This window comes from Arachis stenosperma, chromosome 5 (assembly GCF_014773155.1).
Source record: "Arachis stenosperma cultivar V10309 chromosome 5, arast.V10309.gnm1.PFL2, whole genome shotgun sequence".
Classification (NCBI taxonomy): Eukaryota; Viridiplantae; Streptophyta; class Magnoliopsida; order Fabales; family Fabaceae; genus Arachis; species Arachis stenosperma.
This window is the reverse complement of record NC_080381.1, coordinates 135,004,229-135,011,798: the sequence shown is the minus strand read 5'-3', so window position 1 is coordinate 135,011,798 and position 7,570 is coordinate 135,004,229. Positions and strand designations below refer to the sequence as shown.

Below are 7,570 nucleotides of genomic sequence, written 5' to 3'. Positions count from 1 at the left end.
ATGGATTGAGGCTGAACCTCTAGCCACTGCCACCACCCAACAAAGTCGGAAATTTCTATACAGGAACATTATCACAAGGTTTGGGGTTCCATGCTCCATCACCACAGATAATGGAACTCAATTCACTGATACAGGTTTTAGAAACTTGGTAGCTGAGCTAAAAATAAAGCACCAATTCACCTCTATAGAACACCTATAGGCCAACGGATAGGCTGAAGCTGCCAACAAAGTCATACTGGCCGGGTTAAAATGGAGACTACAAGACGCAAAGGGAGCTTGGGCTGAAGAACTCCCACAAGTCCTATGGGCATATCAGATAACACCACATTCCGCTATTGGAGAATCACCCTTCCGACTTGTTTTCAGAATGGAGGCAATGATCTCCGTAGAAATAGAAGAACGATCCCCAAGAGTGATCTTCTACAACGAAAACTACAACTCCCAAACCCAAAGGGAAGAACTCAACCTACTCCCAGAAGTCCGAAAAAGAGTTCGGATCAAAGAGGAAGCTCTAAAGCGTCGAATGGCTCTTAGGTATAATCGGAAGGTAGTTGATGAGCGGATAATTTGTACGCTTTTTGGCATTGTTTTTAGTATGTTTTTAGTATGATCTAGTTAGTTTTTAGTATATTTTTATTAGTTTTTAGTTAAAATTCACTTTTCTGGACTTTACTATGAGTTTGTGTGTTTTTCTGTGATTTCAGGTATTTTCTGGCTGAAATTGAGGGACTTGAGCAAAAATCTGATTCAGAGACTGAAAAGGACTGCAGATGCTGTTGGATTCTGACCTCCCTGCACTCGAAGTGGATTTTCTCGAGCTACAGAAGCCCAATTGGCGCGCTCTCAACGGCGTTGGAAAGTAGACATCCTGGGCTTTCCAGCAATATATGATAGTCCATACTTTGACCAAGATTTGATGGCTCAAACTGGCGTTCAAAGTCACCCTTAGAATTCCCAGCGTTAAACGCCGGAACTGGCACCAAAGTGGGAGTTAAACGCCCAAACTGGCACAAAAGCTGGCGTTTAACTCCAAGAAGAGTCTCTACACGAAAATGCTTCAATGCTCAGCCCAAGAACACACCAAGTGGGCCTGGAAGTGGATTTTTATGTCATTTACTTATCTCTGTACACCCTAGGCTACTAGTTCTCTATATATAGGACCTTTTACTATTGTATTTTTCATCTTGGGACATCTAGTTCTTAGATCAGATCTTGGTTCTTCTGGTTCCCTCTTTGGGACCGAAACCAATGATCACTCTTGTTCTTATGTATTTTCAACGGTGGAGTTTCTACACACCATAGATTAAGGTGTGGAGCTCTGCTGTACCTCGAGTATTAATGCAATTACTATTGTTCTTCTATTCAATTCCGCTTGTTCTTGTTCCAAGATATCACTTGTTCTTCAACTTGATGAATGTGATGATCCGTGACACTCATCATCATTCTCACCTATGAACGTGTGCCTGACAACCACCTCCGTTCTACCTTAGATTGGGTGGATATCTCTTGGATTCCTGATACACGATGCATGGTTGATCGCCTGACAACCGAGCGCTCGCCTGACAAACGAGCCAGCCATTCCGTGAGATCAGAGTCTTCGTGGTATAGGCAAGAACTGATGGCGGCATTCAAGTGAATCCGGAAGGTCTAACCTTGTCTGTGGTATTCTGAGTAGGATTCAATGATTGAATGACTGTGACGTGCTTCAAACTCCTGAGGGCGGGGCGTTAGTGACAGACGCAAAAGAATCACTGGATTCTATTCCGGCCCGATCGAGAACCGACAGCTGGATAGCCGTGCCGTGACAGGGTGCGTTGAACATTTCCACTGAGAGGATGGGAGGTAGCCACTGACAACGGTGAAACCTTTGCATAAGCTTGCCATGGAAAGGAGTAAGAAGGATTGGATGAAGACAGTAGGAAAGCAGAGAGACGGAAGGGACCAAGCATCTTCATACGCTTATCTGAAATTCCCACCATTGAATTACATAAGTATCTCTATCTTTATCTTTATGTTTTATTCATCATCTATACCCATTTGAGTCTGCCTGACTAAGATTTATAAGGTGACCATAGCTTGCTTCATACCAACAATCTCTGTGGGATCGACCCTTACTCGCGTAAGGTTTATTACTTGGATGACCCAGTACACTTGCTGGTTAGTTGTGCGAAGTTGTAGTGATCACAATTTTGCACACCAAGTTTTTGGCGCCGTTGCCGGGGATTGTTCGAGTATGGACAACTGACGGTTCATCTTGTTGCTTAGATTAGGTATTTATCTTCAGAGTTCTTAAGAATGAATTCTAGTGTTTCAAGGTGATGTTCTTATCATCACCAAAGCTGATTGATTCTCATCAATTTAGCTCTTGAATGTAATGTCCTGCTGAAGCTTGGCTAGCCATGTCTAATTTCTTTAGACTGAAGCTTTAGACTAACATTGCATGATTCCTGGAATTCTCATTAAGAATTTTGATATCTTTATTTTCTTTTCCACTTAATTTTCGAAAAAAAAAACGTTGAGTCTTGTGTCTCATATTAAGTTTGGTGTCAATTGCATGTTTCTGTTCTTCTTACATTCATTCATGTGTCTTAAGTGATCTTCAAGATGTTCTTGATGATTTTCTTGCTCTGATCTTTAAATTCTCTTGTCTTGAGTATTTTTGTTGTTTGTCATATGCATTCTCATTTTGTTAGTGTCAGTAGTATACAAACAGCTAAGTTTGGTGTCTTGCACGCATTGTTATTTGATTTTAGTTGCATTTTGATTATTCCTCATTATTAAAAATCCAAAAATATTTTTAATTTGTGTCTTTTCAAGTCAATAATACAGAGAATTGAAGATTCAGAACATACAGCAGAGGAATTACACAGAAAAAGCTGGGCGTTCAAAACACCCAGTGAAGAAGGACAGACTGGCGTTTAAACGCCAGCCAGGGTGCCTGGTTGGGCGTTTAACACCCAAAAAGGTAGAGCATTGGGTGTTAAACGCCAGAATGTGCACCATTCTGGGCGTTTAACGCCAGGATGGCACAAGAGGGAAGATTTTGTTTTCAAATCAATTTTTTTTTCAAGTTTTCAAAGTTTTTCAAAATCAAATCTTTTTCAAATCATATATTTTCAATCAAACCTTTTTCAAAACCAATTTCTTTCCTTTTTCAAAGATACTTACTATCAATTAATGATTTGATTCAACATTTTAAGTATGTTGCCTTTTCTGTTGAGAAAGGTTTAATGTTTGAATCATATCTTTTCTTGTTAGGCAAGTCATTAATTTTTAAAAATCAAATCTTTTTAAATTGTTTTCAAATCATATCTTTTCAATCATATCTTTTTAAAAGCATAATTTTTTTATCATATCTTTTTAATCACATCTTTTTCAAAACAGTTTTTAATCATATCTTTTTGATTTCTAATTTCAAAATCTTTTTCAAAAATTACTTGATTTCTTTCCCACTCTTGGTTTTCAAAAATCAATTAAAGTTTTTCAAAATGTTTTCAAAATCTTTCACTTAATTTTCGAAAATTTCTTCCTCTCTTTTCACATCCTTCTATTTATGGAGTACCACTCTTTCTCAATGCACAATTCGAACTCTATCTGATTAAGTTCGAATTCTTCTCCTTCTTCCTTCTATTTTTCTTCTTCTCTAACACCTCAAGGAATCTCTATACTGTGACATAGAGGATTCTATATTTTCTTGTTCTTTTCTCTTTCATATGAGCAGGAGCAAAGACAAAGGCATTCTTGTTGAAGCTGACCCTAAACCTGAAAGGACCTTGAAGCGAAAGCTAAGAGAAGCTAAGGCACAACTCTCTGTAGAGGACCTAACAGAAATCTTCAAAGAAGAAGAAGACATGGCAGCCGAAAACAACAACAATGCAAACAATGCAAGGAAGGTGCTGGGTGACTTTACTGCACCTACTCCCGACTTCTATGGGAGAAGCATCTCTATCCCTGCCATTGGAGCAAACAACTTTGAGCTTAAGCCTCAATTAGTTTCTCTAATGCAACAGAATTGCAAGTTCCATGGACTTCCATTGGAAGATCCTCATCAGTTCTTAGCTGAATTCTTGCAAATCTGTGACACTGTCAAGACTAATGGGGTTGACCCTGAGGTCTACAGACTTATGCTATTCCCTTTTGCTGTAAGAGACAGAGCTAGGACATGGTTGGACTCACAACCTAAAGAAAGCCTAGACTCATGGGAAAAGCTAGTCAATGCCTTCTTGGCAAAGTTATTTCCACCTCAAAAATTGAGTAAGCTTAGAGTGGAAGTCCAAACCTTCAGACAGAAGGAAGGAGAATCCCTCTATGAAGCTTGGGAAAGATACAAACAATTGATCAGAAAATGTCCTTCTGACATGCTTTCTGAATGGAGCATCATAGGTATTTTCTATGATGGTCTGTCTGAACTATCCAAGATGTCTTTGGATAGCTCTGCTGGAGGATCTCTTCATCTGAAGAAGACGCCTACAGAAGCTCAAGAGCTAATTGAAATGGTTGCAAATAACCAATTCATGTACACTTCTGAAAGGAATCCTGTGAACAATGGGACAAGTCAGAAGAAAGGAGTTCTTGAGATTGATACTCTGAATGCCATTCTGGCTCAGAATAAAATATTGACTCAACAAGTCAATTTGATTTCTCAAAGTCTGTCTGGAATGCAAAATGCACCAAGCAGTACTAAGGATGCTTCATCTGAAGAAGAAGCTTATGATCCTGAGAACCCTTCAATGGAAGAGGTGAATTACCTAGGAGAACCCTATGGAAACACCTATAATTCTTCATGGAGAAATCATCCAAATTTCTCATGGAAGGATCAACAGAGACCTCAACAAGGTTTCAACAACAATAATGGTGGAAGAAACAGGTTTAGCAATGGCAAGCCTTTTCCATCATCTTCTCAGCAACACACAGAGAATTCTAAGCAGAACCCATCTGACTTAGCAACCATGGTCTCTGATCTAATCAAAACCACTCAAAGTTTCATGACTGAAACAAGGTCCTCCATTAGGAAATTGGAGGCACAAGTGGGACAGCTGAGCAAGAAAGTTACTGAACTCCCTCCTAGTACTCTTCCAAGCAATACAGAAGAAAATCCAAAAGGAGAGTGCAAGGCCATAAACATGGCCGAATTTGGAGAGGAGGGAGAGGAAGTGAACGCCACTGAGGGAGACCTCAATGGGCGTGCACTGACCTCCAATAAGTTCCCTAATGAGGAACCATGGGAATCTGAGGCTCAAAATGAGACCATAGAGATTCCATTGGACTTACTTCTGCCTTTCATGAGCTCTGATGAGTATTCTTCCTCTGAAGAGGATGAGTATGTCACTGAAGAGCAAGTTGCTAAATACCTTAGAGCAATCATGAAGCTAAATGACAAGTTATTTGGTAATGAGACTTGGGAGGATAAACCCCCTTTGCTCACCAAAGAACTGGATGACTTGTCTAGGCAGAAATTACCTCAAAAGAGACAAGATCCTGGGAAGTTTTCCATACCTTGTACCATAGGCACCATGACCTTCAAGAAGGCTCTGTGTGACTTAGGGTCAAGTGTAAACCTCATGCCTCTCTCTATAATGGAGAAGCTAGGGATCTTTGAGGTACAAGCTGCAAGAATCTCACTAGAGATGGCAGACAACTCAAGAAAACAAGCTTATGGACTTGTAGAGGATGTTCTGGTAAAAGTTGAAGACCATTACATCCCTACTGATTTCATAGTCCTAGAGACTAGGAAATGCATGGATGAATCTATCATCCTTGGCAGACCCTTCCTAGCCACAGTAAAGGCTGTGATTGATGTTGATGGAGGTGAACTGATCGTTCAAGTGAATGAAGAATTCTTTGTGTTTAAGGCTCAAGGATACCCCTCTGTCACCATGGAGAGGAAGCATGAAGAGCTTCTCTCAAATCAGAGTCAAACAGAGCCCCCACAGTCAAACTCTAAGTTTGGTGTTGGGAGGCCACAACCAAACTCTAAGTTTGGTGTTGAACCCCCACATTCAAACTCTAAGTTTGGTGTTGGGAGGTTCCAACATTGCTCTGAGTATCTGTGAGGCTCCATGAGAGCCCTCTGTCAAGCTACTGACATTAAAGAAGCGCTTGTTGGGAGGTAACCCAATGTTATATTTTATCTATTTTCTTTTGTTATTTTATGTTTTTTGTAGGTTGATGATCATAAGAAGTCACAAAATCAATTGAAAAAGCAAAAACAGAATGAAAAACAGGAAGAAAAACAGCACACCCTGGAGGAAGAACCTACTGGCGTTTAAACGCCAGTAAGGCTAGCAGGTGGGCGTTTAACGCCCAGTCTGGCACCATTCTGGGCGTTTAACGCCAGAAAGGGGCACCAAACTGGCGTTAAACGCCAGGAAAGGGCAAGAACCTGGCGTTAAACGCCAGAAATGGGCACCAGCCCGGCGTTTAACGCCAGAATTGGCTCAAAACGTGTTTTTTCATGCCATTTGGTGCAGGGATGACTTTTCCTTGACACCTCAGGATCTGTGGACCCCACAGGATCCCCACCAACCCCACCACCCTCTTTCTTCTTCACCCATTCACCAATCACCTCAATACCTCTTCCCCAAAAACCCTTCACCTATCAAATCCCATCTTTCTCTTCACCACTCACATCCATTCTTCATAAAACCCCACCTACCTCACCATTCAAAAATTCAAACCACTTTCCCTCCCAAACCCACCCTCTTTGGCCGAACCACATAGCCTCCTCCATCTCCTCCATTTTCTTCTTCTTCTACTCTCCTCTTTCTTCTTTTGCTCGAGGACGAGCAAACCTTTTAAGTTTGGTGTGGTAAAAGCATTGCTTTTTGTTTTTCCATAACCATTTATGGCATCCAAGGCCGGAGAAACCTCTAGAAAGAGGAAAGGGAAGGCAAAAGCTTCCACCTCCGAGTCATGGGAGATGGAGAGATTCATCTCAAGGGTGCATCAAGACCACTTCTATAAAGTTGTGGCTTTGAAAAAGGTGATCCCCGAGATCCCTTTCAAACTGAAAAAGGGTCAACTTTGATCAAAGGTTGGACCAAGTCCTCACAGTCATTTGTGAAGAGGGCGCTCAATGAAAGAGAAACTCAAGAGGGAAGCCGGTTCAACTGAGAAGGCATGACCTCAAGCCCATCACTAAGAAAAAGATGGAGCAAACAAGAGACCCCTCTCATCATGAAATCCCTGAGATGCCTCAAGGGATGCACTTTCCTCCACAAAACTATTGGGAGCAAATCAACACCTCCCTAGGAGAATTGAGTTCCAACATGGGACAACTAAGGGTGGAGCACCAAGAACATTCCATCCTCCTCCATGAAATTAGAGAGGATCAAAGAATCATGAGAGAGGAGCAACAAAGACAAGGAAGAGACATTGAGGAGCTCAAGCACTCCATAAGACCTTCAAGAGGAAGAACAAGCCGCCATCACTAAGGTGGACCCGTTCTTTAATCTCCTTGTTCTTTATTTTCCTGTTTTTTGAAATTTTCATGCTTATGTTTGTCTATGTTTGTGTCTTATGATCATTAGTGTCTTAGTGTCTATGCCTTAAAGTTATGAATGTCCTATGA

The 7,570-nt window shown here is 41.0% G+C and overlaps 1 non-coding gene across 1 annotated transcript; it reads right to left on the bottom strand.

Annotated features, from left to right (window-relative positions):
- Window positions 1–4,256: 4,256 nt before the first annotated feature.
- Window positions 4,257–4,364, bottom strand: LOC130983790 (small nucleolar RNA R71). The gene has a single exon (XR_009087766.1). It is a non-coding gene; the product is annotated as a small nucleolar RNA R71 (small nucleolar RNA).
- Window positions 4,365–7,570: the final 3,206 nt, after the last annotated feature.